The sequence below is a fragment of the Hyaena hyaena genome, unplaced genomic scaffold (genome assembly GCF_003009895.1).
Source record: "Hyaena hyaena isolate Hyena2069 unplaced genomic scaffold, ASM300989v1 scaffold_18, whole genome shotgun sequence".
NCBI classification, from domain to species: Eukaryota; Metazoa; Chordata; class Mammalia; order Carnivora; family Hyaenidae; genus Hyaena; species Hyaena hyaena.
In genome coordinates, this window is record NW_024080649.1 from 2,875,744 (window position 1) to 2,902,244 (window position 26,501).

Genomic DNA, 26,501 nt, shown 5'->3' on the forward strand with positions numbered 1-26,501 from the left:
TTTTTATTGTTTTAAAGTTTTTATTTATGTATTTTGAATAGTATTTTTTTACTGTTTATTTTTGAGAGAGAGAGACACAGAGTGTGAGCAGGTGAAGGGCAAAGAGAGAGGGAGACACAGAATCTGAAGCAGGCCCCAGGCTCCTAGCTGTCAGCACAGAGCCCAATGCTGGGCTTGAATCCACAAACCGTGAGATCATGACCTGAGCCAAAGTTGGACGCTTCACCAACTGAACCACCCAACGCCCCTTTATTTATTTACTTTGAAAGAGAGAGAGAGAGAAAGCAGGGGAGGCACAGAAGGAAGGAGAGAGAGAATCCCAAGCAGACTCTGTAGTGTCGGCGTGGGGTCCAATGCGGGGCTTGAACTCACGAACTGTGACATGATCATGACCTGAGCCCAAATCAGGAGTCAGTCACTTAACTGACTGAGCCACTGGGGCATCCCACATCAAGTCTTATTTCATATATGGAATTCTGTTGCTTCTCAAAAGAAAAACATGTTGAGACAGCAGTTTCTAAGAAGTGAGACTTTGCCACAATTCCATTTAGACCTGCTTCCTCAGGCCTTTCCTAGCATAGATTTAAAATTCTTTCAGAAGCACAAATTCTTTACAGGGACAGATGATTGATTAATTTTGGTTTGTGGAAAGAAAGGATCTTAAGTTAGTGCATTGCCCACAAACTGAATGAACTGACTACTGATTTAAGCTTTGGGAAACTTAAAACTTTTAAGAATATCCTGTTTTAAACTGAAGCTAGATATTTTCAGATGATATACCAGCATAAGGGAATCTACAGCATGGGCCCTTTCAATAATCCATCTCAGTTGAATAGTCTGTGGCTTAAGCAAGTATTTTTCCACTCTCCAGTTTACCACATCTTTCTTGGCATCAAATTACCTTTCTGCTTAATTCAAATTGTTGGTTTAACTGTTGTTGAATTCAGTTATGGAAGTAGTAATGGAAATTATTTGGTAATGTTACTGCTGCATCGTTCTCATATGTTCATAGTTTTTATATACTGATAATCTTGGTTTGTTCCCCTAAAGTTATATTTTAAATTGCCTGTGTACAGAGCGGCACCCCGTAGCTAAGGGGAATCAACATATGCAAAACCCAGTTTACTCTCAAGGGAAGAAACATTAAGTAATTTCTCTGTAATTGGCCTCAATTCTATCCCAGGGAAGAGGTTGTTACCGGAATTCAAATTTCACAGATGCTTCTTGTGATCCCTCATAAGGCAGGAAGAAAGGCCTCCAGTTTTCTCTTCCTTCTTTCCTTCTCTGTCTCCCTGTTTTATCTTTGGGTGTGTGTTCTGTCATCTTGTTTGGTGTGTGTGACATAATGGCTTTTCCTTTTTTCTTTTTTTAAGTTTTTATTTTAATTCCAGTTAGTTAACATATGGCATAATATTAGTTTCAGGTCTATAACATAGTAATTCAACAATTTCATATGTCACTCAGTGCTCATCACAACAAATACACCCCTTAATCCCCAACAGCTATTTAACCCATCTTCTCCCACCCCTAGCTCTCACCACCTCCCCTCTGGTAACTACAGTTTATTCTATATAATTAAGAATCTACAAGGGATCCTGGGTGTTCAGTTTGTTAAGTGTCCGACTTTGGCTCAGGTCTTGGTCTCTCAGTTTGTGGGTTTGAGCCCCACGTCAGGCTGTCTCTGTGCTAACAGCTCAGAGCCTGGAGCCTGCTTCAGATTCTGTGTGTCTCCATCTCTCTCTGCCCCGCCCCTGTTTGTGAGCACTCTCTCTGTCTCTTTCTCTCTCTCTCTCAAAAATAAGTAAACATTAAAAAAAAAAAAGAATCTACATCTTGATTTCTCTCTCTCTCTGTTTTTCCCTTTGCTTATTTGTTTCTTAAATTCCACTTATGAGTGAAATCCTATGGTATTTGGCTTTCTGACTGACTTATTTCACGTAGTATTAAACTCTCTAGCTCCATCCATGTCATTGCAAATGGCAAGATTTCATTCTTTTTTATGGCTGAATGATATTCCATTGCATGTATATGTGTGTGACTCATGTGTGAGACTCATGTCTCTGGTAAATATACTATTTGGGCAAAATGTAGGTAATCTCCATTTTCCCTACAGGAAAATACCTTCTGTGAGCCTTTTATTTATTTACTTACTTACTTACTCATTTATTTATTTATTTATTTATTTATTTATTTATTAAGTTTTACTCATTTATTTTGAGAGAGAGCACAAGTGGGGAGGGTCAGAGAGAAAGGAGAGAGAGAGAACCCCAAGTAGGCTCTGCACTGTCAGTGTGGAGCCCAAAGTGAGGCTCCATCTCATGAACCATGAGATCGTGACCTAAGCTGAAATCAAGAGTCAGACCTTAACCAACTGAGCACCCAGGTGCCCCAACATCTGACATATTTAAAAAAAAATTAATGTTACTACTGTTAAGAGAATGGGTAATAATTATAATACCTAACAGTTATTGAGCAAAATGGGGCATCTGGGTGGCTCAGTCAGGTAAGCGTCCGACTTCAGCTCAGGTCACGATCTTGCAGTTTGTCAGTTCCAAGACCCACATCGGGCTCTGTGCTGAGAGCTCAGAGCCTGGAGCCTGCTTTAGATTCTGTGTCTCCCTCTCTTTCTGCCCCTCCCCGATCATGCTGTCTTTCTCTCAAAAATAAATAAATGTTTTAAGGAAACAGTTATTAAGCAATTACCGTGTTCTAGATACTGTTTTAAGTGCTTACTCTCATTTAACTAATTAGCATAACAACTCCATGAAGGAGGGACTGTTTTTCCTTGTTTTAAGGATAAGTAACTTGAAGTATTGAGATACACCCACATATGAATGGCTAGCAAGTGGAGAAGGTCTGATAGGAACCCAGGCTGTCTGACGCCAGAGCCTACACTCTTACTAATTGTGATCAGAATTCATCCCAAATGTTGTTAATACTGAGACAGTTACATAACTAAGAAAATGTACAACTTTAGGGGACAAAACACTAAGAGTTTAGCAAGATAGTTATACACATAGCACAATTCTGGAGATCTCTATTTGGTAATTTCCTTAGTTTTTGGTAAATTTGACATTTTCATTTTTATTATTTAATTAAAAAATAACTTTATCACAACATAATTGAGTACTTTAAAAAATGCAATCAGTAAGTGTATAAACGAAAGATTCCCCTTTCCTCAGATTTCTTCTGTTATACATTGGATAAGTGTATAAATTAAAGATTCCCCTTTCCTCAGATTTTTTCTATTTATACATTGGATCGTTTTCTAAATTAAGAGAATATATTATTATATTCTTATAGATGTACCTACATGATTTATTATAATAGTGGTAAGCATTTTGTGTTCTCACAGTGATCACTTAGGGAAGTTTCACAGAGCCATTTCATGTTGTTTGCTTCTGTGATATTAAAATGCTTATAGGTGACCAGTTTCTTTTGTGATTTAAAAGAAGGGGCAGATAAAATTGTTGTAAAGCAATGAAAGGAAAAAGGGAATCTTTTATTTATTGAACTGAGGCTTAGGGTAAAATTCTGGAGTACTTTTGGACATGTACTTTAAAAACTTCCGGTTTTTTTCTGTCCAGTAGTTTTGTGTGTATATATAATTTAAAGTTGCTTAATTCACCATTATAAATGTAAAGATTCTAATGCTATTTAATCATTCTTTAACTATTCTTCAGTATGAACTTGAAATAAAAAAGAAGCAAGTTATATTGAAAGGGCTTCCCATGTGGCCTCTGTTGTTGTGGTTTGTTTTCCTTGGATTTGTGGATTAAGGCTAAAGCTAAATTTGGGATAACCTGTGCAGGTGTCTTTGGAGTGCACGGAGACAATCCCTTTACCTGATTATATGTTATTACTTGAGGGAAGGAACACTGTAGTATGTGTCTTACAATGTCCTACTCACAACTCATGTGATGTGTTTGATGCATGAATAAGATCTATTTGTGTCCTTTCTTTAACTCAATTCTTTTATTTTTAATTTAATTGTTTGAGAGAGAGGTAAAAACAAGCAGGGGAGGGGCAGAGGGAAAGGAAGAAGAGAATCTTAAGTAGGCTCCATGTTCAGCTAAGCGCAGGGCCCCATTCGAGGCTAGATCCCATGACCCTGGGAGCCAAAATCAAGAGTCAGACTCTCAACTGACTGAGCCGCCCAGACGCACCTAACTCATTTCTTATAAAATATACATTTATCCATTTTCTTAGGAAGTTTGTGATCTGTGTTTTGGTAATGATCTCAGACTCTGCCTTGAGAGAAAAGTCTTTTGTAGTTTTTAGGGCACTTCTTTCCTTTTGTATACTTACCTTGGTAGCTTTCTTTTTTTAATGTTTTATTTATTTCTGAGAGAGAGACAGCATGAGCAGGGGAGGGTCAGAGAGAGAAGGAGACACAGGATCTGAAACAGGCTCCAGGCTCTGAGCTAGCTGTCAGCACAGAGCCGGATGAGGGGCTTGAACCCATGAACTGTGAGATCATGACCTGAGCTGAAGTCGGATACTTAACCAACTGAGCCACCCAGGTGCCCCCCTTGGTAGCTCTTTAAGGAGGAATAATCCTTAACAGCCAAGACTACCTTTCATAGTGGCTGATAACCCTTGACCAGTCTTTCTTTTTAAAAATTAATTAATAATTATTGTTTAAATGTTTATTTATTTTTGAGAGAGAGAGAATGAGTACAAGCAGGAGAGGGGCAGAGAGAGAGGGAGACATAGAATCCAAAGCAAGCTTCAGCCTCTGAGCTGTTAGCACAGAGCCCAACGCAGGCCTGAATCCACAAGCCATTAGATTGTGACCTGAGCCAAAGTCAAATGCTTAACTGACTGAGCCACCCAGGCGCCCCTAACCAGTGTTTCAGCAGCAGATCACGGCTCTCCACCTTGAACCCTACACTCTAGCCTTTCCTACCTACTTACATTTCTCTGAATGTTTCATGCTCCTCCTTGCCTCTGTGCTGTAACCCCAGCCATGCTCACTCATTTCTGCCCTGTCTGCCTAACGTACTTCTGCCTATCTTCCAAAGATCAGGTCTCCTATGTGAAACCTTTCCTGACTGACTCCATCCTTTCTTCTCTCTTCAAAGTCAAGTACTCTTTTAGGTTACCTTTTTTACTTTGTATATAATACATTTGTATATACTTTGTATATAATACAATAGATTGTATTATAATACATATAATACATTGTTGTTATAATACATATAATACAATATATATATAGTTCTATAATCATTCTTAATTATTTGTTCATTGGTAAAATATAGGAGTACTAACTAGCTACATGCTTGGTCTTTCTTTCCATCTTTGCTACTTAATGGCATAGTGGCAAGTGGCAAGTTTTTTTGTTTTGCTTTGTTTTGTTTTACTTCTCTAAGACCTTGGTTTCCATTTGTAAAGCGGGGGTAATGTCTTATAGGGTTGTTGTGAGATTAAATGAGATTATACACATAAAACATAAAAACGCAAAACTCTTTTTGGCACACACAACATTAAATGAGTAGTGAGGATGGTAATGCATAATTATGTCTTCTATTATATTTTGAGCTTCTTGAAGACATGGAATGTGTTCTGTTTGTCTTAAGTTTCCCAGTATTTTGCCCTGAATAGGTTTGATCTGTAAATGCTTATTCAGTGAGAAAATAACTGTCCAACACCTTGAGAGCTTTCTATCTATTTTCTTTTATGTTCTTACTTATGTACTTCTTGTTTTCTTCTTTATTCCAGCAGGCTATACTATGAGAAATACTATTATTTTAGGATTTTTGTACAGTGTGTTGTGCCTTTGGCACAAATAAAACTATAAAAAATATTGATTTTAACCCTTTGTAAGAACGGCTTATCAATAATTATAAATTTCAAATATACTTCTGGGATGCCTGGGTGGGTCAGTTGGTAAAGCGCCTGACTTTGGCTCAGGTTTTTATCTCACAGTTCACGAGTTTGAGCCCCACGTCAGGCTCTAGGCTGATGGCCCGGAGCCTGCTTCAGATTCTGTGTTTCCCCTCTCTCTCTGCCCCTCCCCTGCTCATGCTCTGTCTCTCTCAAAAATTTTTTTAAAAATTCAAATATGCTGTGTTCAGGGTGAGAATTGGATTTCATGACTTAAGGGTCTTAGGAGTTCAGTATTTTACCACAGTTTGAGATCTGTGAATTGCATTTGTAAGTTCTTGTAGAGTGAGCATTATTTTACATGAGAACAAAGAACCACATTGTTGTCTCTTAGGGAGGGTGTGAAGTATTGAGAAAGAAGACAAGAGAAAAGTAACTGGACACTTCTAATTTTGCATGAGGCTGGGGAGCCCAACATATGTGTTGCCAGAGATTTCCAGGTTATTTTTTTGTTTAAAAACCAGTTAGTTAACATACAGTGTAATATTAGTTTCAGGCATACAAAATAGTTATTCAGCCCTTACATATATCACCTGTGCTCAGCACAAGTACCCTCCTTAATCCCCATCACCTATTTAACCCATCCCCCCAACCTCTGCTCTGCTAACCATCAGTTTGTTCTCTATAGTTATGAGTCTGTTTCAGGGCATGTGGGTTGTTCAGTTGGTTAAGCATCCAACTTCGGCTCAGGTCATGATCTCATGGTTCGTGAGTTTGAGCCCCGCGTCAGGCTCTGTGCTGACAGCTTGGAGCCTGGAGCCTGCTTTGGATTCTGTGTCTCCCTCTCTCTACACCGCCTCCCCCCTCCCCCATGCTCTGTCTCTCTCTGTCTCTCAAAAATAAATAAACATTAAAGAAAAGTTTGTTTCTTGGTTTGCCTCTCTTTTCCCTTTGCTCGTTAATTTTTTTTTCTTAAATTCCACATATGAGTGAAATCATATGGTATTTGTCTTTCTCTGACTGACTTATTTCGCTTAGCATAATACTCCAGCTCCATCCATGTTATTGCAAACAGCAAGATTTCATTCTTTTTTTATGGCCGAGTATTATTCTCGTGTGTGTGTGTGCGTGCGTGTGTGTGTGTATCACATCTTCTTTATCCACTCATCAATCAATGGATACTTGTCTGTTTCCAGAATTTGGCTCTTGTAGGTAGTGCTGCTGTAGACATCAGGGTACATGTATCCCTTTGAATTAGTGTTTTTGTATTCTTCCAGTTCTTATTTTTAACCCACATAAAAAAAGGGAGACATTTCCTATTAAAGATCCCATTATGGTTCCTATGTGTATGCTTTCCTACTCATTCTAGACATCCTCTTTGCCTTGTTGCTGAGATAGTATTTCACACTTTTCTAATTTTCAGATTTCTACCAATAAAAAATAAAAAACATAATTATAAAATTAGAGCACTGAGGCATTTTTAAAGATTAGTGTGTATGGTATCAAGACATTTCATCCAGTCACTGAACATTTCAGCAGAATAATCCAAGTTTAAGAATTATTCAGTTTTTTCTTCTTATAAAAGGCTTGTATTCCACTTGAATTTTCAGCTTTATTTTGTTCTGTGTTTTTGTGTGATGTGATGGGCTTATACATTCAAGAACACAGGTACCAAGAGGACCCTTTCCCCCCCGCCAGAGCCCTGGTGCCCTTTATGAACTTTATCTCATTAGCCCTCACAGTAGTCCTCTGATGTGTATAGGTCAGACTCAGAAAGGCACTGTGGTCATTTTTCTAAATTCCCACCACAGGTAATCCATTATGGTCTATGATAGTGCCCTGGGGAGGAGGTCTGAGCCAGGTTTGTACACTAATTCATTTAATAAACACTTAGCGAGCACCTGCATTTTGCCAGGTACCATGCTAATTTCTGAACCTGGTGAAAATGATTGTCAAGTTCTGCTTGGTAATAACAGTAATTTCTCAAATTTGTGTGGCTTTTATAATTTCTGAAATCATTTTCCATACTTTAATTTACTTAATCTGCACAATAACCCCTTAAGGGTATGTTTTACATATAAAGAAACTGAAATCTAAAAAAATATAATTAAGGCACTTGTGGAGATATAGGTTCTAAAGGGATGGTCACGTGGAAGCACAGTTTTTTCCAAAAAATAATAGTTTTCCTTTGAAAACTTGTATTCTTTTTGTTAAAGTTTATTTATTTATTTTTGAGAGAGAGAGTGTGTGTGCACAAGCAGGGGAGGGGCAGAGAGAGGGGGAGAGAGAGAATCCCAAGCAGGCTGTCTGTGCTGTCAGCATAGAGCACGATGTGGGGCTTGAACTCACAAACTGTGAGATCATGACCTGAGCCAAAATCAAGAGTTGGGTGCTTTTAGCCAAGACTGAACCACCCAGTTACCCCTGAAAAACTGTATTCTTATCTCATACTTTTTTATTTAGTTTTCACTTGGCTGGGGCTACTGTGCTGCTATTCTAACCATCCTCCCCCCATGCCATTGCTGCCATGGCCATGACAAGGAAGGAGATAGCGTCTGTGACTCTTACGGCCCCACTGTGCTTCTGGTAGCCCAGAGAGCACCATTTGCTTTCAGAGTGGGTGTACTAGTGAGTTAAATATTGATCTCTGATTGTATTGTTTTTTAAATGTTTTTATTTGTTTCTGAGAGAGGGAGAGGGACAGCGTGAGCAGGGGAGGGTCAGAGAGAGAGGAAGACACAGAATATGGAACAGGCTCCAGGCTCTGAGCTGGCTGTCAGCACAGAGCCTGACATGGGGCTCGAGCCCATGAACCGCGAGATCATGATCTGAGCCGAAGTCAGATGCTCAACAGACTGAGCCACACAGGCACCCCTCTGATTGTATTTTTAAAGTCTTATGTCTCATATAGAAAAGGTGAATTATAACAAGATGAAAGGACTCTGGCTTGAGGTTTTAAAATATATTAATGATAAAGTAGTAATAAAATTAACCTTCTGCAGATTGTTAGCCAGCTAACAATTTAAAACTATTAAAAACTATTTAAAAAGCCAGGGGCGCCTGGATGGCTCAGTTTATTGAATGTCCAGCTTTAGCTCAGTCATGATCTCCCAGTTCGTGGGCCCGAGTCCCAAAATGGGCTCGCTGCTCTCAGCACAGAGCCTGCTTCAGATCTGTTGCCTTCTCTCTCTCTCTCTCTCTCTCTCTCTCTCTCTGCCCCTCCGCCACGTGCCCTCTCTGTTTTAAAAAACCCACAAAAACATTAAAAACAAAAATTTTAAAAAATAAAAAGATAAAAAAGCAAACTGAAAGCTGAGGATACACTCAGGAAAAGATGACATGGGTTTTTAGCCATGGCTTTCCCACAGACTGACTATATGTCTTGGAAGAAGTTTACTTTTTTCTTTCAGCCTCACTTTTCTTAAAATTTTAGTTTAATTTAACTCATTAAAATTAATTTTAATTTTAGTTTAAAAATGAACAGTTTGGACTGAATTATCACTAAGGTCTTGTCTAGCCCTAAAATTTGTAAGTTTTTAGATGAATATTTGTCCCCAAGACACTGGATGAATGTGAGTGAGTAAGAGAGAGAGAGAGAGAGCGAGCAGGGGGGCCAAACATAATACACCTGATAGCTATGTCATCAATCTCTGAATATAGTCACTTATTTAGGCTATATTGAGTGTACCTCTGTAATTCATGTGTACTTAAAACTTGTAAATCTTTCTCCTTTCCTAAAATAATCTCCAGGAGAGAGAGGAGGAGGATTTAGCATGTGTAAAGATAAATATAATCTCAAGATAAGCACTTTTACTGCTTATAGGAACCTAATATTAACGCAGAGTGGCTGTCAGTCACAAGAGCAAACCCTCAGATGTCCAAAGCTGCTCTATAATAGTATCTTAATGGAATTTTGGAATTAACTATAGATACCTTTAGAATGACGGTATTTTTTTATTTTGTCATTATTCTCACACCTCAAATTTACTCTGGCTCATTAAGAATGAAATAAAAGTGGGTGGGGGGAATGGGAAGGTGTTGATCAAAGGCTACAAACTTCCAGTCATAAGGTGAATAAGTTCTGGGGATCTGTCATTCAGCATGATGACTATAGTTAACAATACTGTGTTATATATACTTGAAAGGTGCTGCCAGGGTAGATTTTCTCATTGCACAAAATTCTAATTATGTAAGATGATAGATTTGTTAACTAATTGTCTGTGGTATTCAGTTTCAAATCATTTGAATCATTTTGTAATGTCTGTCAATTGCAGTTTGTTTCATTTTATCATGAATGGACTGAGCTTCTTAGGTGTTTTTAGCAAGAATGCCACAGAGGTGATATTTCCTCTTCAGTGTATATGGGAACCTAGGGCCCATGGCATCAATGTGTCTCAATACCGGTGTTGTAAAACTTGATTACTGTCAGATTTCTCCACATAATGTTACTATTTTTCCCTTCGTAATTAATAAATATCTTGGGAGAGATTAATTGAAACTGCAAATATCCTGTTATTCTTTAAACTTTCACCCTTTACTCTTTAAACTTTTCAATAATTTTATTCCTTTTTATTTTTTAAAAATTTATTTAATGTTTAATTTATATCCAAGTTGGTTAGCATATGGTACAACAATGATTTCAGGAGTAGATTCCTTACTGCCCCTTACCCATTTAGACCATCCCCCCCAAAAAAACCCTTTTCAATAATTTTAGCATTCACCAGCAGGTTGTGCTGAATAATACAATTATTATTGTAGTGGTCTAATGATTTTTTATTTATCTCTTTCGACACTTACTCATTGGAACTGTTCTATAAGAGCTGTCCCTTCTCCCCCATTTATTTACTTATTCAGTTATTTATATCAATATAGACTCATGGCTATTTTCTTTATTTTGTAGGTTATAATTCCATGCCACTATTATGTATTTTGATGCTCAAATGTTCCAGCTTTTGTTTTCATTATCTTTTAAAAAATTAATAAAAATTGTCAGTGAATACATTTGTTTTATGTGGACTGAATAATGTATTGCACTTCAGCTCAGCGTTCACCAGTTGATTCCTATGAACTCTGACAATTCTCAGTTGACTACAACTGACTCCTTAGCTGTTTGTTACATAAGAATGAGGGGGAAAAGAACATGAACACATCTTTGTCTCTTCTTCTCTTCCTGAACTCAGTTAATTCTGCCAATTTGGTCAGAAAATCCCTAATGACAACAAAAGCTTGGCAGGTACGAATAGCAGTTCTTTTGTACAATAAAAAAAAATTACCAAGTGTTTAAAGATATGGAAACTTGGATGGCATTCTTCCCCACGGGTAAATCTGACTGGATGTGCAGGATGGAGTGCTTGCTGACCCCTTGAACACAGCTATTGTGCTTGGTTAATATTGTGTTTCCGTCTATAGTTATCACTTAGGTGCTGATCTAAACAAACCATCCGGTGTGTCCAGCTAGTCCAAGATACATCCACTTAGCAACAAAAATACGGATAAGGATTTCCTTGAGCTTAAACAGCTAAAAAATGTTTTCTGGTCTAATGGGAAAATGTTACTTTATTCGTATTTTTATTAAGTATTTTTCAGTTAATTGCTTTTGTTACATCCAGTTATATGTAACATTTTATTTCTATTTCTCTTATAGCATTTATCACACTTTGTCTTTTATAATGTCTACTTTATTAGTTGGTCTTTTTGAGGGTAAATGTTTTCATTTGACCTCTCAACTAAACAATATGAGGATGGAATATGTGTATCAGACAATGTAAATATCCTATATGCTTAATACATAAGAGAGAGTTCTTTGTTGATGAAAAGGGAGAAAGCATGGTTTTTAAGAGTAAAAATTTGTTTCTTGTCATTTATGTTAGGAATAGCTAAAAAGTAGCTAAAAGCCTACTTCCTCCTATTGAGGAAAGGATTTTCTTATAAAGGAATTTTTTAATCCACTATTGACCTCACAATAGGATCAAATTTTTATGTCACTGCAAGTACTAACTGTGCATCCATAAGCCATGTGCTTAAGTAGATAATAGTTTATTAAGGAGAATTTTGTTCTAATGGCAGATTAATTCTAATAGCAAATTTAGCTGAGGAGAACCTCAACAAAGAGGATACATACAGAAGTTGTATGATAACCTTTAGTATATGAAGCTATGTTGTTAATATAGCTGTTAACAACAAATTTTTTTTTTTTTGAGAGAGAGAGAGAGAACATGTGCTCAGGGGACAGGGTTGGGGGGGACAGAGAGAGATTGAGAGAGAGAGAAAGAGAGAGAGAATGCCAAGCAGGCTCCTCTCACAGAACCCCATGTGGGGCTTGATCTCACGAACTGTGAGATGGTGACCTGAGCTGAAATCTAGAGTCAGACACTTAACCGACTGAGCCACTCAGGTGCCCTGCAACAAATTTTTTAAGATTTTATTTTTAAGTGATCCCTCTATCCATCATGGGGCTTGAACTCACAGCCCTGAGATTAAGAGTTATATGCTCCACCAACTGAGCCAGCCAGGCGACCCACTATAAACAACACTTTTTAACTGGATTTTATTACCCATGCCATAAATACTTTTCATGGTTCACCAGGACAGGGAAATTAGGCCTACAAAAATCTGTCTGTATTTGTGACAGAATTTTTCATTCTTCATCTAACCAGTATTTACAATGCATCTTATGTGTGTTGGTGATCGCTGCTACAAACACTGCCAGAATATGTGCTGCCAAATTTTGACTAATGGATAAAATTCATTTGTGCAGTTACTAAGCATGCATATTGTTATAATGATGTTATGTGGAGTAGGGTACGACTTGCTCTAAAAGGTTAGAAGCAAATGTATTGTCAAGCTAGGGTCACAGAAAGATTGGGTGCACACTAGAAAAATACATGGATTTTCCCTCATGAATGTGTAAGAGAATGTCTTCAGGGCCATAAATAGCCCTGCACAAACTGCAGCATAGCTCTGACAAGGTACTAGAAGGAAAAAGCAAAAGAACCACAGATAGATAAACACTATAGAAGTGATGTGTCATAATTATGGTGGACTTTTATGGTGTCTTGAGTTTAATCCCTTCAGTACCTTGGTCAAGTGGAAAAAGATGGGGAAAACAGAAACTGTGACCCATGACAAGTACCATTACAGTGATGAGTGGAGTGTTACGGGAATATAAATGAGGAAGGCTATGTGCTGTCAAAATTGGTCTTTTTGTGAAAGGGGAGACAGAACAATTGCTGTTTTTCTGGGGATATCTTCACTGCCATCTCTGCATATTCATTAAAGAATTAACGGTATAGTTGCATAATAATCCCATCCTGTAGATCATTTTTGTTCAATGCCTACTATCTTCCAGACTCTCAAATAGTTTACTTTTATTTTATTAGTTGATCTTATTTAGTCCTCTCAATAACTCAGCAAAATTGGCTTTAGGATTAATATTAGAGTTTATGGATTAGATATTGAAATTGAGAAATGAAATTATTTGTCCAAATCACAAAGTTTATAATTGGTAGAACTGAACTTCAAATCTAGTCAGTTCAAACTCAATCTTAGTCTCTATCTACTCTGCTCCCTCCAGAGTATATTGTAATAATTGCACACACACGTACACACCAGAGTTCAGTACCTACAAGGGCTCAAGCTCAGGCCTAGATACCTTTCATATGTTATCTCATTTAATACCTACAACAGCCCTTTAGGAGTGGTATTTTGTGTTTTATAAGTGTAGAAACTGAGGTTCAGAGAGGTTATGTGCTTCAAACCTCCCAAAAGGTCAATGAAGTATCAAGACTTGAACTGAGAGTCATTTGACTTTAAAGTTTGTTGCTCTGCTTTTATACTTCAGTGATTTTACAAAAATTATGCAAAGGGCATCAATTATAAGTTAATGCAAATGCATTATGGGGTGTGAGCTGTGGATTTAAGATAATTTAATACTGATACTCCTTTTTTTCCCTTAAAATTTTTTTTAATGTTTACTTATTTTTGAGAGAGAGAGACACAGAGTGTGAGTGAGGTAGAGTCAGAGAGAGAGGGAAACACAGAATCCGAAAAAGGCTCCAGGCTCTATTCTGTCAGCACAGAGCCCCCGTGGGGCTCGAACCCACGAACTATGAGATCATGACCTGAGCCAAAGTTGGTCACTTAACCGAGTGAGCCACCCAGGCGCCCCTAATACTTCTTTTTTCCAGCATTTATTGAATAGTGACTTTTCTGCCACTGTTGCCTTATTTCTGCTATTGAATCTATTTCTGAAATTCCTTTTCTAATTCATTTTTATTAGCTGGCAGCATGTGTTTTAAAGTTAACTTTAATAGAATACATGCTTATTATAAAAAGTTTAAACAGGGGCGCCTGGGTGGCTTAGTCGGTTAAGCGTCCGACTTTCGCTTAGGTCGTGATCTCGCGGTTCGTGGGTTCGAGCCCCGCGTCGGGCTCTGTGCTGACTGCCAGCTCAGAGCCTGGAGCCTGTTTCAGTCTGTGACTCCCTCTCTCTCTGACCCTCCCCTGCTCACGCTTGCTCTCTCTCCTCTCTCCTAGAAATAAATAAAACATTAAAAAAAAAAGTTTAAACATTATAGGAACAGTTAACTTCAAAAATAGAAGTTGCTGAAGCACCTGGGTGGCTCAGTTGGTTAAACATCTGACTCTTGTTTTTGGCTCAAGTCATGATCTCACCTTTGTGAGATCGAGGCCTGCATCCAGCTCCTCACTGGGCATGGAGCCTGCTTAAGGTTCTCCCTCCCTCCCTCCCTCCCTCTCTCTCTCTCTCAAAAAACAAAAACAAAGCAAAAATAAAAGTCCCTATAACTGTCGTGCAAATATAACTGCTATTAATGTTCTTGATCTCTTTATGGACATACTAAGTATATAATTTTTTTATATATATAAAACTGAGAACTTGCTTTTGGTACTTGGCAACTCTGATACCATTAGTTTGGCCTTTAGTTTTATAGTGTATGAGTCATTTTATGGTATTTTATAAAATATGGTAGGGTTCATTTTTTCCCATAAAAAACTAGCCTCTATTTTAATATTTCAGCAGGAGACTAAGAACAATATAAGTTATTCTGAACCATCCTCTTCCTTCTTATTCAGATTGCTTTCTCATTGCCTCTTCTTCAGTGAAAATGAGATTAAACAAAGACCTATCTTCCTATTTATTCTAATCTTGTTAGGTTGGCAAGACTTTTCCACTGTTGTCAGTAGTCCTCTCTGCTTTGTATTTTTTGAAGTAAGCAGAATGACCTGAAACAGATTGGAAAGCTGTTTCTGATAAACCAGTACTTTATTTTAAAAAAAATTTTAATGTCTATTTATTTTTGCACACGAAAGAGAGAGACAGACAGACAGAACATGAGCAGGGGAGAGGCAGAGAGAAAGGGAGATGCAGAATCCGGAGCAGGCTCCAGGCTCTGAGCTGTCAGCACAGAACCTGACACGGGGCTCGAACCCATTGACCGTGAGATCGTGACCTGAACTGAAGCCGGACGCTTAACTGACTGAGCCACCCAGGCGTTCCAGTAATACTTTATTTTATTAGAAGAAAGAAGTACTAAGAGTGGAATTGGCATAATAATAGAGATAGGACATAGAAGATAAATAAAAATCTCAACACCAAAAGGAAAAGAGAAATATGTACTACACTTGATCTTAGCCAAAAGGCCGAGAAACTATTAGGAAAAGAAAAATACATAATTTGAAGTAATTTGTCAGTTGCAGTGCCTCTCAGTTTTTGGATTAGTTATATAAAAGATTTTAAACACACAGACTTAATGTACAGCACTTTCCACAGGGAAGTTTGCTGGTAGCCATCTTCCTTACAAAAACGTAAAAATGGAAATGTAAGATGTTTAAAACCTTTTTTTTTATAAAAAGTTGAAAAGCTTGCATATTCTTTTCCAGTTTGAGGAAACATTCCAAAGAAAATCACTTTTGAAATTCACTTAAAAAATATGTACTTTATAAATGACCCACAACTAATTTTACCATGTAAGATTAGTAGTTAAAGACTACCAAGGAGAAATTATACAGTAAACAGTCCAAAGACACAAATTATTTAAATCTAGTGTTTTGTTCTCTGCTTGTATATATACAAGTGTGAAAGCTAATACTTTTGTATAAAAGTAATAAATATCCATGTTAAAATTTGAGGCCTAAAAATATGTCAGGTTTTTTTTTTGCCAGTTTGCATAAATGTATTATAAATGGCTATACTTTAAAAATCCTGAATTTGAATTGCTGGGAACAGATTTCAGAACTACCTCATTTCTGTCTTATTTAGACTCATTACACTGTAGCTCGGAGGTTCCAAAAGAAACTTGCTTCTCCTTGTCTTTCCAAGAGTAATTTGAGAGGCTTGAAGAGGATATGTCTCCCATTTTTATTGACTTGGAAAGGCCTTGGATTGAAATGGAGAAGGAAGGGGGCGCCTGGGTGGCTTAGTTGGTTAAGCGTCCGACTTTCGCTTGGGTCATGATCTCGCGGTTCATGGGTTCGAGCCCCGCGTCGGGCTCTGTGCTGACTTCCAGTTCAGAGCCTGGAGCCTGTTTCAGTCTGTGACTCCCTCTCTCTCTGACCCTCCCCTGCTCACGCTGTCTCTCTCTCTCTCTCTCCTAAAAATAAATAAAACATTAAAAAAAAAAAAAGAAATGGAGAAGGAAGGAAGCAGATTGAATGAAGCAAATTGAAAATCGCAGGACCAACACAAACTATAGCTACTTTTTTTTACTGGAAAATGTAGAAACTATATTTTACAAGCACAAGTACTGCTTCTGAGGATATGCTTGGGTTCTGTACCAGAAATTTTTCCCTCCAGGTGACTAGCAAGAAGGAATGAGCTAACTTTACAGGGTTATGATAAGGCAATAATGAGAAAATAAGTATGACTTTGGAAATGATGGTACAGCAAATCCAAAGAATTATAACTGCAGTTTGTATTAGATCTGAGGTTTGGGTGATCATCTTGTTATTCCTCAGTTACCTCACGAATCATTCCTCCCATGTCTTCAGACAAAGAAAATACAAAGAGGCATGAATTTCCTGCTTTTTTTCCTCTTTTTTAAAAAATGTTTATTTATTTTTGAGAGAGAGAGAGAGACAGAGAGCAAGTGGGGAAAGGGCAAAGAGAGAGGGAGAAACAGAATCCCAAGCAAGCTCTAGGCTCTGATCTCTCAGCACAGAGCCCGATGTGGGGCTTGATTCCATGAACTGTGAGATCATGACCTGAGCCAAAGTCAGATGCTCAACCGACTGAGCCACCCAGGTGCCCCTATTTTTTAATTTTATTTTTAAAAATGTTTATTTATTTTTGAGAACGAGAGAGAAAGAGGGGAAGGGGCAGAGAGAGAGGGAGAGAGTCCCAAACAGGCTCTGTGCTATTAGCTCAGAGCCTGATGCAGGGCTCAAACCTGAGAACTGTGAGTTCATAACCTAAGCGGAAGTCAGATGTTTAACTGACTGACACACCCAGACGCCCCTCATATTTTCTCTATCCATTCATCTATCAGTGGACATTTGGGTTGCTTCCATATCTTAGCTCCGTAAATAATGCAGTAAAAATGGGGATGCATATGTCTTTTCAAATTAGTGTTTTTACTGTTTTAGCCTTCTTTGGGTAAATACTCAATAGTAGAATTATTGAATCATATGGAATTTCTGTTTTTAATTTTTTGAGGAACCTCCATACTGGTTTCCACATTGGCTATACTAATTTACATTACTTCCAGTACTGCATGTGGGTTCCTTTTTTTCCACATTCTTGCCAACACTTGTTATTTCTTGAGTTTTTGATTCTAGCCATTCTAATGGGTTTAAGGTGTTATTGTGGTTTTGATTTGCATTTTCCTGATGATTAGTGCTGTTGAGCATCTCATCATGTGTTGGTTGGCCACCCACATGTCTTCTTTGAAAAAATGTCTACTCACATCCTCTGCCCATTTTTAATTGGATTATTTGGGAGAGAGTGTGTGTGTGGGGGGGTTGTGGTTGTGGTTGTTGTTGTATAAGTTCCTTATATGTCTCATATATTAACCCCTTATCAAATATATCATTTGAAAAAATCTTTTCCCATTCAGGAGGTTGCTTTTTCATTTTTTGTTGATTGTTTCCTTCACTGTGCAAAAACTTTTAATTTTGATGTAATCCCAATAGTTTATTTTTGCTTTTGTTTCCCTTGCCTTAGGAGACATAGCTAGAAAAATGTTGCTATGGTTGATGTCAAAGAAATTACTTCTTATGATCTTCTAGGAGTTTTATGATTTCAAGTCTCACATTTAGGTCTTTAATCCAAAATAAGATACAGATTATTGGGCCTTACTCTGAACTTTCTTTATTTTTTTAAATGTTTGTTTATTTTTGAGAGGGAGAGAGAGTGCAAGCCGGGGAGAACCAGAGAGAGAGACACAGAATCCAAAGCAGGCTCCAGGCTCCAAGCTGTCAGCACAGATCCTGATGCGGGGCTCCAATTTACGGACCGCAAGATCATGACCTGAGCTGAAGTTGGGCGCTTAACTGACTAAGCCCCCCAAGTGCCCCTACACTAAACTTTCTATACTACTGGTTTAGATACTGGATGGCTAGAAGAATGCTGATGCTAACAATGAAAATAATGCACACAGGAGAGAATTAAGGATAATGAAGATTAGTTCACAGTTGGATATGTTAATTTTGAAGGGCTGGGACAGCACCCAAGTGGCAGAAATTGGGACCAACAAGAGAAACTGGTCCTAGAGATCTGTTAAATTTAAGGATCTAGTACTGAAAGTTGCTAGAGACTAGAGGACAAAGTGCGAAGAAAGTGCTAAAATTGGAGCCTTGGGGAGCAGCTACATTGCAGGTATATGAGGAGAAACAAGGCATTCGAAAATAAAGGCATAGAAAGGGGGAATAAAAACAAGTTGATGGAGTGCACTGTCACATGTTGAAATGGGCAAGAAAAAGGATTGAGAAATTTGGAGTGAGTGAGTAAGAAAACATTATTAATCTTTTGAATGCAGTTTTATTCAGGAGAGGTTAAGGAGCAAAAGAGAAAATAGAAACAAGCATAAGCTCCCCCCGCCCCCCCCCCCCCAAAAAAAACGTGGTAAAGAGAGGGAGGAACCAAGTCCGGGCTAGTAAGATCAAAGCATGGCTTTCTCAGAGCGGGTAAACTTGGTACTATTGTAGGCCGGTATTTTTATGGAGTACTTCCGTTTCATGAGTCTCCTGTTTCTTTTGCTGTTCATTCTCTTCTCCCTCACCCTTTAATAGTAGAAAGTCCTCTTCCACATCTATGCTTACTTCCTTGGTGATCATGCTGGAAGTCTTCCATTTGCCTCTCTAGGTTCATTCTTCCTTCTCTACCTGCTTTCTTCCCCAGGAGACTGACCTGCATCAGTTACATCAACAAGCTTCTTTGTCCTTTGGCTTTTGTTGAGTTGGTCAGTGTAGTGTCTCAACAGAGGGACTAGAGGGAAAGAGGATAAAAATGAAATTGGAGCATTTATCCCCTTGGCTCTGAGTCTAGCAGAATTGACTGAAGGTCACTAGTCAGTCCCCTACAGGATTCCCCTGGGTCTGGTAACCACTTCCTCTCCTGCTTCCTTTAGGCCTAGGTATGTAAACAGGATACCACACTCTGTTTTCCCTTGTAGTTTCCCTGAACTCTTGCCCACACCTTTATAAATTGTCTCTTCATTAAATCCTGTGCCATTCATTTGCTGCTGGGACCCTGACTGATAACAGTAATCTTTTCCAGTTTTATGGTTTTAAGTATCAGCCATATACCAGTTATTCCCAAATTTATAGCTCGGGTTTAGACCTGTCTCCTGAACTGCAGACTCATGTATCTGGCTTCCAGTTAGATTTGGTTGTTTAATCCCGTATCAACTCACTGAGCTTTCTTCGTAAACCTGCTGATGGCAGCTCTGTCCTTCCAGTTGTTTATGGCAAAAATCTCAAAATCATCCTCCATTTCTCTCTTTTTCTCACCCTCTCTCCCACCCCATCCTATCTGTCAGGATATCTGAGTAGGTCTCCCTTTAGTAGAGTATCTCACCATTTCTCACCACCTTCATTCCTGTCTCCCGGGTCTCTCACCATAATCTTTCACTTCTTTTTTTTTTTATAATGTTTATTTATTTTTGAGAGACAGACACACAGAGAGAGAGACAGAGCACGAGTGGAGGAGGGGCAGAGAGAAAGAGGGGAAGACATAGAATCTGAAGCAGGCTCTAGGCTCCAAGCTGTCAGCACAGAGCCCAAGGCGGGTCTCAAACTCATGGACTGGGAGATCTGAGCCGAACTTGGACACTCAACTGACTGAGCCACCCAGGCACCTCATTTCTTTCTTTCTATTTTTAAATTTTTTTTAATGTTTTTATTTATTTCTAGGAGAGAGAGAGAGACAGCGTGAGCAGGGGAGGGTCAGAGAGAGAGGGAGTCACAGACTCCGAAACAGGCTCCAGGCTCTGAGCTGGCAGTCAGCACAGAGCCCGACGCGGGGCTTGAACCCACGAACCATGAGATCATGACCTAAGCAAAAGTCGGACGCTTAACCGACTAAGCCACCCAGACGCCCCTCTTTCTTTCTATTTTTAAAAAAATGTTTATGTATTTTAAGGGGGTGGGGGGAGAAAAAGTTTGAGCCGGAGAGAAGCTAAGAGAAAGAAGGAGATAGCAAATCTCAAGCAGGCTTCATACCCAGCACGAAGCCTGTTGCTGGGCTCAATCTCATGTCCACAAGATCACAAACTGAACGGGTATCAAGAGTCAACGCCTAACTGACTGAGCTGCTCAGGTGCCCGGATAATCTTTCACTAATAATTGGTCTTTTTCCTTTTTCCTCTTTCACTCTATTTTCAGTATAGTAGTGAGAATGATTAAAATACAAGTTAAATTGTGTCACTCTTCTGCTTAAAACCTCCCTATGTATTACCATTTCAGAATAAAAGCTGAAAGTCCTTACGATGACCTAAAAGTCCCTACAGGATCTGCCTCCTACCCCCACTATCTGTGTTCTCCCATTTTCTACTCTTTCTCCCACGATTACCCTGTGCTAGTCATACTGACTTTCCTTACTGCTTTAACACTGTTCTCCCTATCTGGAATGCTTCTCCCAGATATCTGCATGACTAACTCCTCCACCTCCTTTAAATCTTTGTTCAAATGTCTTCTTAATGAGGCTTACCCTAACCAGCTTATTTAAAATTGAAAAAATAAAATTGCAGATTGACTTCCCCCTTTGCAGCACTCCCCATTGGCCTTCTCTTACTGTTTTTTTTTTCATAACACCTAACATCTTATAACATACTATATAATTTATTTTTTTCTTATCTTTTAATTATCATGCATTAAAATTGCCCTTTCCCCCCTCTTATTCTGTGCAGTTCTGAGTTTTAACACATGTATAAATTATAATGACCACCACAGTCATAATATAGAATAGTCCCATACTCCAAAAATTGAATCACATCTTTACTTTTCCTAACCCTGGCAGCCACTCATCTGTTCTTAATCATATATTTTGTCTTTTCAATAATGGGATCATTAGTATGTAACCTTTCAATACTGGCTTCTTTTACTCTGCATAATACCTTTGAGATTCATCTAAGTTGCTCAGCATATCAATAGTTCATTACTTTTTATCACCAAGTAATATTCTGTTCTTTGGTTGTACTGCTAATTTTTTCATTCACCCACTGAAGGAAATTTGGGTTGTTTCCAGTTTGGGCACTTATGAATAGAGCTGATAAAAACATTTGTGTAGGGGAACCTGGGTGGCTCAGTCAGTTGGGCATCTGACTTTGGCTCAGGTCTTGATCTCGTGGCTTATGAGTTCCAGCCCTGCATCAGGCTCTGTGCTGACAGCTCCGAGCCCGAAGCCTGCTTCGGATTCTGTGTCCCTCTCTCGCTCTGCTCCTCCCTCACTCATGCTCTGTCTCTCTTTCTCCCTCTCAAGAATAAATAAAACATTAAAATTAAAAATTAAAAAAATTTGTTTATAGGTTTTTATGTGAACATAAGTTTTGTTTTTCTAGAATATAATTTACTTATTAATTACATTTATCCTTTTTTGCACGTCTTATTCATGGATTTATTATTCTAAGTTGCTAAAACAGTTTCTGGCACATACCAGGAGCTCATTGAATTAGTGAATATGCAATGTTGCTTTAAAATGGAAAGGTATAGTGGAACCATAACCACTCTGAATATGTTTAGGGTTTATAGTGGCAGACTCTAGACTGTGCAGTCTACCCAAAATGACAGGATACTTGAGCTGAAAGACACCAGCAAGCTGAGAATGTAAAAGGCTTTTTACTGAAAATAAATAATTCCTCCCTAATGTTTCTGGTAGCCATCTATCAGATTCCTGATTTAGAGGAGGATCTTGGGACGAGGTAGAGAAGAAACCTCTTTCGAGAATACTTCCACAGTGATGTCACTCATAACTCATTTGTGAGTGAAATGACAAGCCAGCTCTTCCACCCTCAGCATAACCCAGAGACAAACTTGTTTTCAAAAGCTGGGGAGAATGATGACACCATTCTCCCCATATTGTTGGATCCATTGGTTTCACTTAAACTCATAGTAACGGTCACCAGGTTAGGTAAGAAAAAAGGTAAATGTTAGAGATAAAGAGGAAGATGATGATATGAGAGATGCTTGGAAGAGAAAATGTTTGGAGGAGAAGGTGATTGATTTACTAGAACACTTATGTTTATAGCCGTAAGTTATATCTGCACTATGAAAAAAATCATAAAATGGTTTTCGACTCAAAATCTGATGCTGCCTAATGCCCCAAAGCAGGATAGCAGGGTAGCAGGGCACCTCATTAAAATGCACAGGCCTCCTGTAAACCTGTTCATTAGAGTATGGAATTTAGTAAGAATCAGTTGGATCTTGGATCCCATCCAATGCATTATAGTTTTTGAAGACTCAACAGGATTTCAGTTTAAGACAGTTCCATGTTTACAGTTTGAGCAAGGTTTCAGAATAAATTGTCTTCATTTCTCAAATAAGTTTTATAAATTATATGGATTTGTAAGAATTTCATATATACAGAACTATATATATTTTTTAAAATTTTTTTATTATTTCTAGGGGAGAGAGAGAGAGAGCAAGCGTGAGCAGGGGAGGGTCAGAGAGAGAGGGAGTCACAGACTGAAACAGGCTCCAGGCTCTGAGCTGGCAGTCAGCACAGAGCCCGACGCGGGGCTCGAACCCACGAACCGCGAGATCATGACCTAAGCGAAAGTCGGACGCTTAACCAACTACGCCACCCAGGCGCCCCAGAACTATTTTTTTTTTTAAAAAGGCAATCTTATGCCTATATATAAAGCACTGCTGGTATTTTAATGAAAATCCTTGCAGACGTCTTTCCAGGTGTGTGTACAATTCATGCATATGTTTTTGTCATTCTAATGAGAAAAGGGTTATAATGATGCTCTTAGGAGGCAGGGAAGCCTCTCATTTTCAGTAGATGTGATCATCATTTAACACTTAAAACACTATAAAAAGTGTTTAATTAAACATTTTGAGGATGATCTTCAGCTATCAGGCAAAATGAAATAATTCTGAAATATATTGAGTTCTGAGTCGACCTGACTGCCATGTAGAGTCTTTACTTAGCTAGCCAGGTGTCCAGGTTAAAATACTGTGGTAACTGGAGATGTCTGATTATAGAACTAAAACAGAACATGGTTAACTTCCCGCCTCCCACAAATCTCAGGTAAATTAGAAACAGGTGTCTAGAGGTGCATGTTGGCTCTGTCAGTTAAGTGTCCACCTCTTGATTTTGACTCAGGTCATGGTCTCATGGTTAGTGAGATCAAGCCCCGCATGCAGCTCTGCACTGTTAATGCTTGAGATTCTCTTTTTCTCCCCTGTCTCTCTCTCTCTCTTTTTCTTTTTTTTAATGTTTTAAATTTATTTCTGAGAGAGACAACATGAGCAGGGGAAGATCAGAGAGAGGAGACACAGAATTTGAAGCAGGCTCCAGGCTCTGAGCTAGCTGTCAGCACAGAGCCTTATGTGGGACTCGAACCCATGAACTGTGATATCATAACCTGAGCTGAAGTTGGATGGATGCTTAACCGACTGAGCCACCCAGGCGCCCCTCCCCACCTCTCTCTACCCCTCCCCCAACTAAGTAAATAAATTAAAACAAGAGACATGTCTATTCACAGTTCTTCAGCCATTATGGATGGCCACTTAGAATGGGCATCATGTTCATCAACTCAAGTGAAACCACTGCTCTTTCATAAGACCATGAAATGTACATACTCTGTATGTATGTCTATTTAAACATATGTGTAGTCATCAGTTCAGTGATGCGACTGTGTTACTGAATAAACTTCTGAGTATATCGCACAGGATCCTTTTGCTGCCACTATAATATTCAAGAATAGTCATTTAGAATGCTTTTAATTTCCTTTCATTGGTAGCCCAATAGTGGATATATTGTCTTACAAGTTCAAAAAGCAAGTCTCTGCCATTGGCAGTGACTGGAAACTTAGGAATTTCTACTCAAGTTCTTGTGATCTAATCCTTTCTTGAAAACACAAAACTAAAGCATGTACTGAAATGCCTGAGTCAGCCGCTCCAGGGATATTACTGGCTTCACCCCTGCTCATTTTTCTAGGATGAAAAAATCTCCTTGGTGACCTGGGACAGCTTTTACCTTCTCCACCTGGAAATAAATGCACGTATTATAACTGCATAGAAAGCACCCACATGCATACACAAACACACATAAACTATATCTACGTGCTGACATTAGCATTGTTACATTTTCTATGATCATCCGTATTTACAGCAGATCTTATTTAATAATTTATAAGAAAATAATTTTATTTTTCTACTGATTGCTGTTAAAAATTTTTAATTTTTCTAACTGTTCAATTTAGGGAAGGAAATGAGAGGCACATACTATTTATTGAATTTTTAGTATATGCCTGAAATTTTTACTTGTTTAGTGTTGCTTCCATTTTATAGACAAGGACTTCAGAATAGTCAAGTGAGGTCTAGTAACTGAGGTAGAAAACAGCTGGTATTTGAACCAGATCCATCTGAGTCCAAAGCATGCTATAGAATGAGCTGTAGAATGGGCTTATAAAAGACTGTTATCAGTATTATTAAGTGAAAAAAGCAACGTGCAGAACAGTAGTCATTATAACTACCATTATGTGAAGTACAGGTACACACACATGTGTGTTTATTTTTACATATGCTTAGCATATCTAGCATATCACTAGAAATCCATATGGTTGCTTCAAGGGATGGGAACTGGGCTGCTAGAAATCTAGACTTTTTATTATAAAATCTTTTATACTTAAAAAAAATTTTTTTAGCATTTATTTATTTTTGAAAAATAGAGACAGAGAAAGAGCAGCAGAAGGGCAAAGAGAGAGGGAGACACAGAATCTGAAGCAGACTCCAGGCTCTGAGCTGTCAGCACAGAGGCCGATGTAGGGCTTGAACTCACGACCTGCGAAATCACGACCTGAGCCGAAGTCAGCCGCTTAACCAACTGAGCCACCTAGGCACCTCTCTTTTATATTTTTTGAATTTTGTTTTATGTGTGTGTATTAGTTGTTCAAAAAAGGAAGTATTTTAAATACTGGTAAGTATGTTTTTAGAAACATCTGAAATTGTTTTTTAGATTTAGTAATCTGTTAGTTTCCTAGGCTTGTAAAGCTTCTAATGCTATAAGAATATTAATACTGACTATTATGATATTGATAAGCATTGATAATGATCATATCTTTCTAGTTATTTTAATTCCCATGATACTACTCTGATGACCTACTGCATTAGAATTTGAGAGAGAAGAAAAAAAAAAGAATTTGAGAGAGAAGTAGAATACTGATATATTGTGATAGCAGAGGTAATGATGACTGACGTATCTGCATTCAACTATTTACATTTTTAATGCCATTTGAAATTTTAATAATCTACGGTTTACCTGGTTTTTGAAACAAGAACCCTATGCCTCAAATGACAGCAGTTGCCAGTCATGACTGAGGGAAAAGAAGTATTTTATGAATCCTAAAATTGAACTTAAAAAGGAAAAAGTTTTCCGTCTACTAAAAGCTGTGTTTTAATTTAGGGCTACTATTAAATACCTTATCTTGAATACACTTTATTTTTGTATTTGTTTGTACTTGTTTTCAAATCTGTAACGATGTTTACATAGCTGTCGCCCTTACGAGATGGGGCATTCCTTGAGGGCAGGATTCTTGCTTCATTTGTTACTGTATTCTTAGTGGCTAGCCTAATTACTGACACTTGGTAGGTTGCTAAAGATATTCATTGAGTTGTATTGAATTGAACTAGAGATTTTTAGCTTAGTTGGGAGAAGAGAAAGAAAAATAATCTCAGTCTTTAGATAATTGAAGGATTCTCATTTGGAAGAGATTAAGTTTTTTCTGTATGACTTCAGTTGGTGGACAAACAGTGGGTGGAAGCTTCAAGAAGTTTGTAAATGTTGAGTTGTCTAAAGCTAGGTAGTACTGTGTCAGGAGGTACTAAATCTATCACCAGGAGATTCACTCATGGCTGGGTAACTATGGAAATAATTCAAGTATTTAATTTTTAATTTATTTCTTTACTTATTTATTCAAACATGTATTGAGCACACACTGATCTAGGTGTTGGATATTATCATTTTTCTTTAAAAAATTTGTAATGTTTTATTT

General features: G+C 38.1%; 1 protein-coding gene across 1 annotated transcript in view; it reads left to right on the plus strand.

The window, feature by feature from the left end:
- Positions 1-26,501, plus strand: part of SNTB2 (syntrophin beta 2) — a 99,115-nt gene that overhangs the window by 22,401 nt on the left and 50,213 nt on the right. The gene's annotated exons all lie outside the window — the stretch shown is intronic.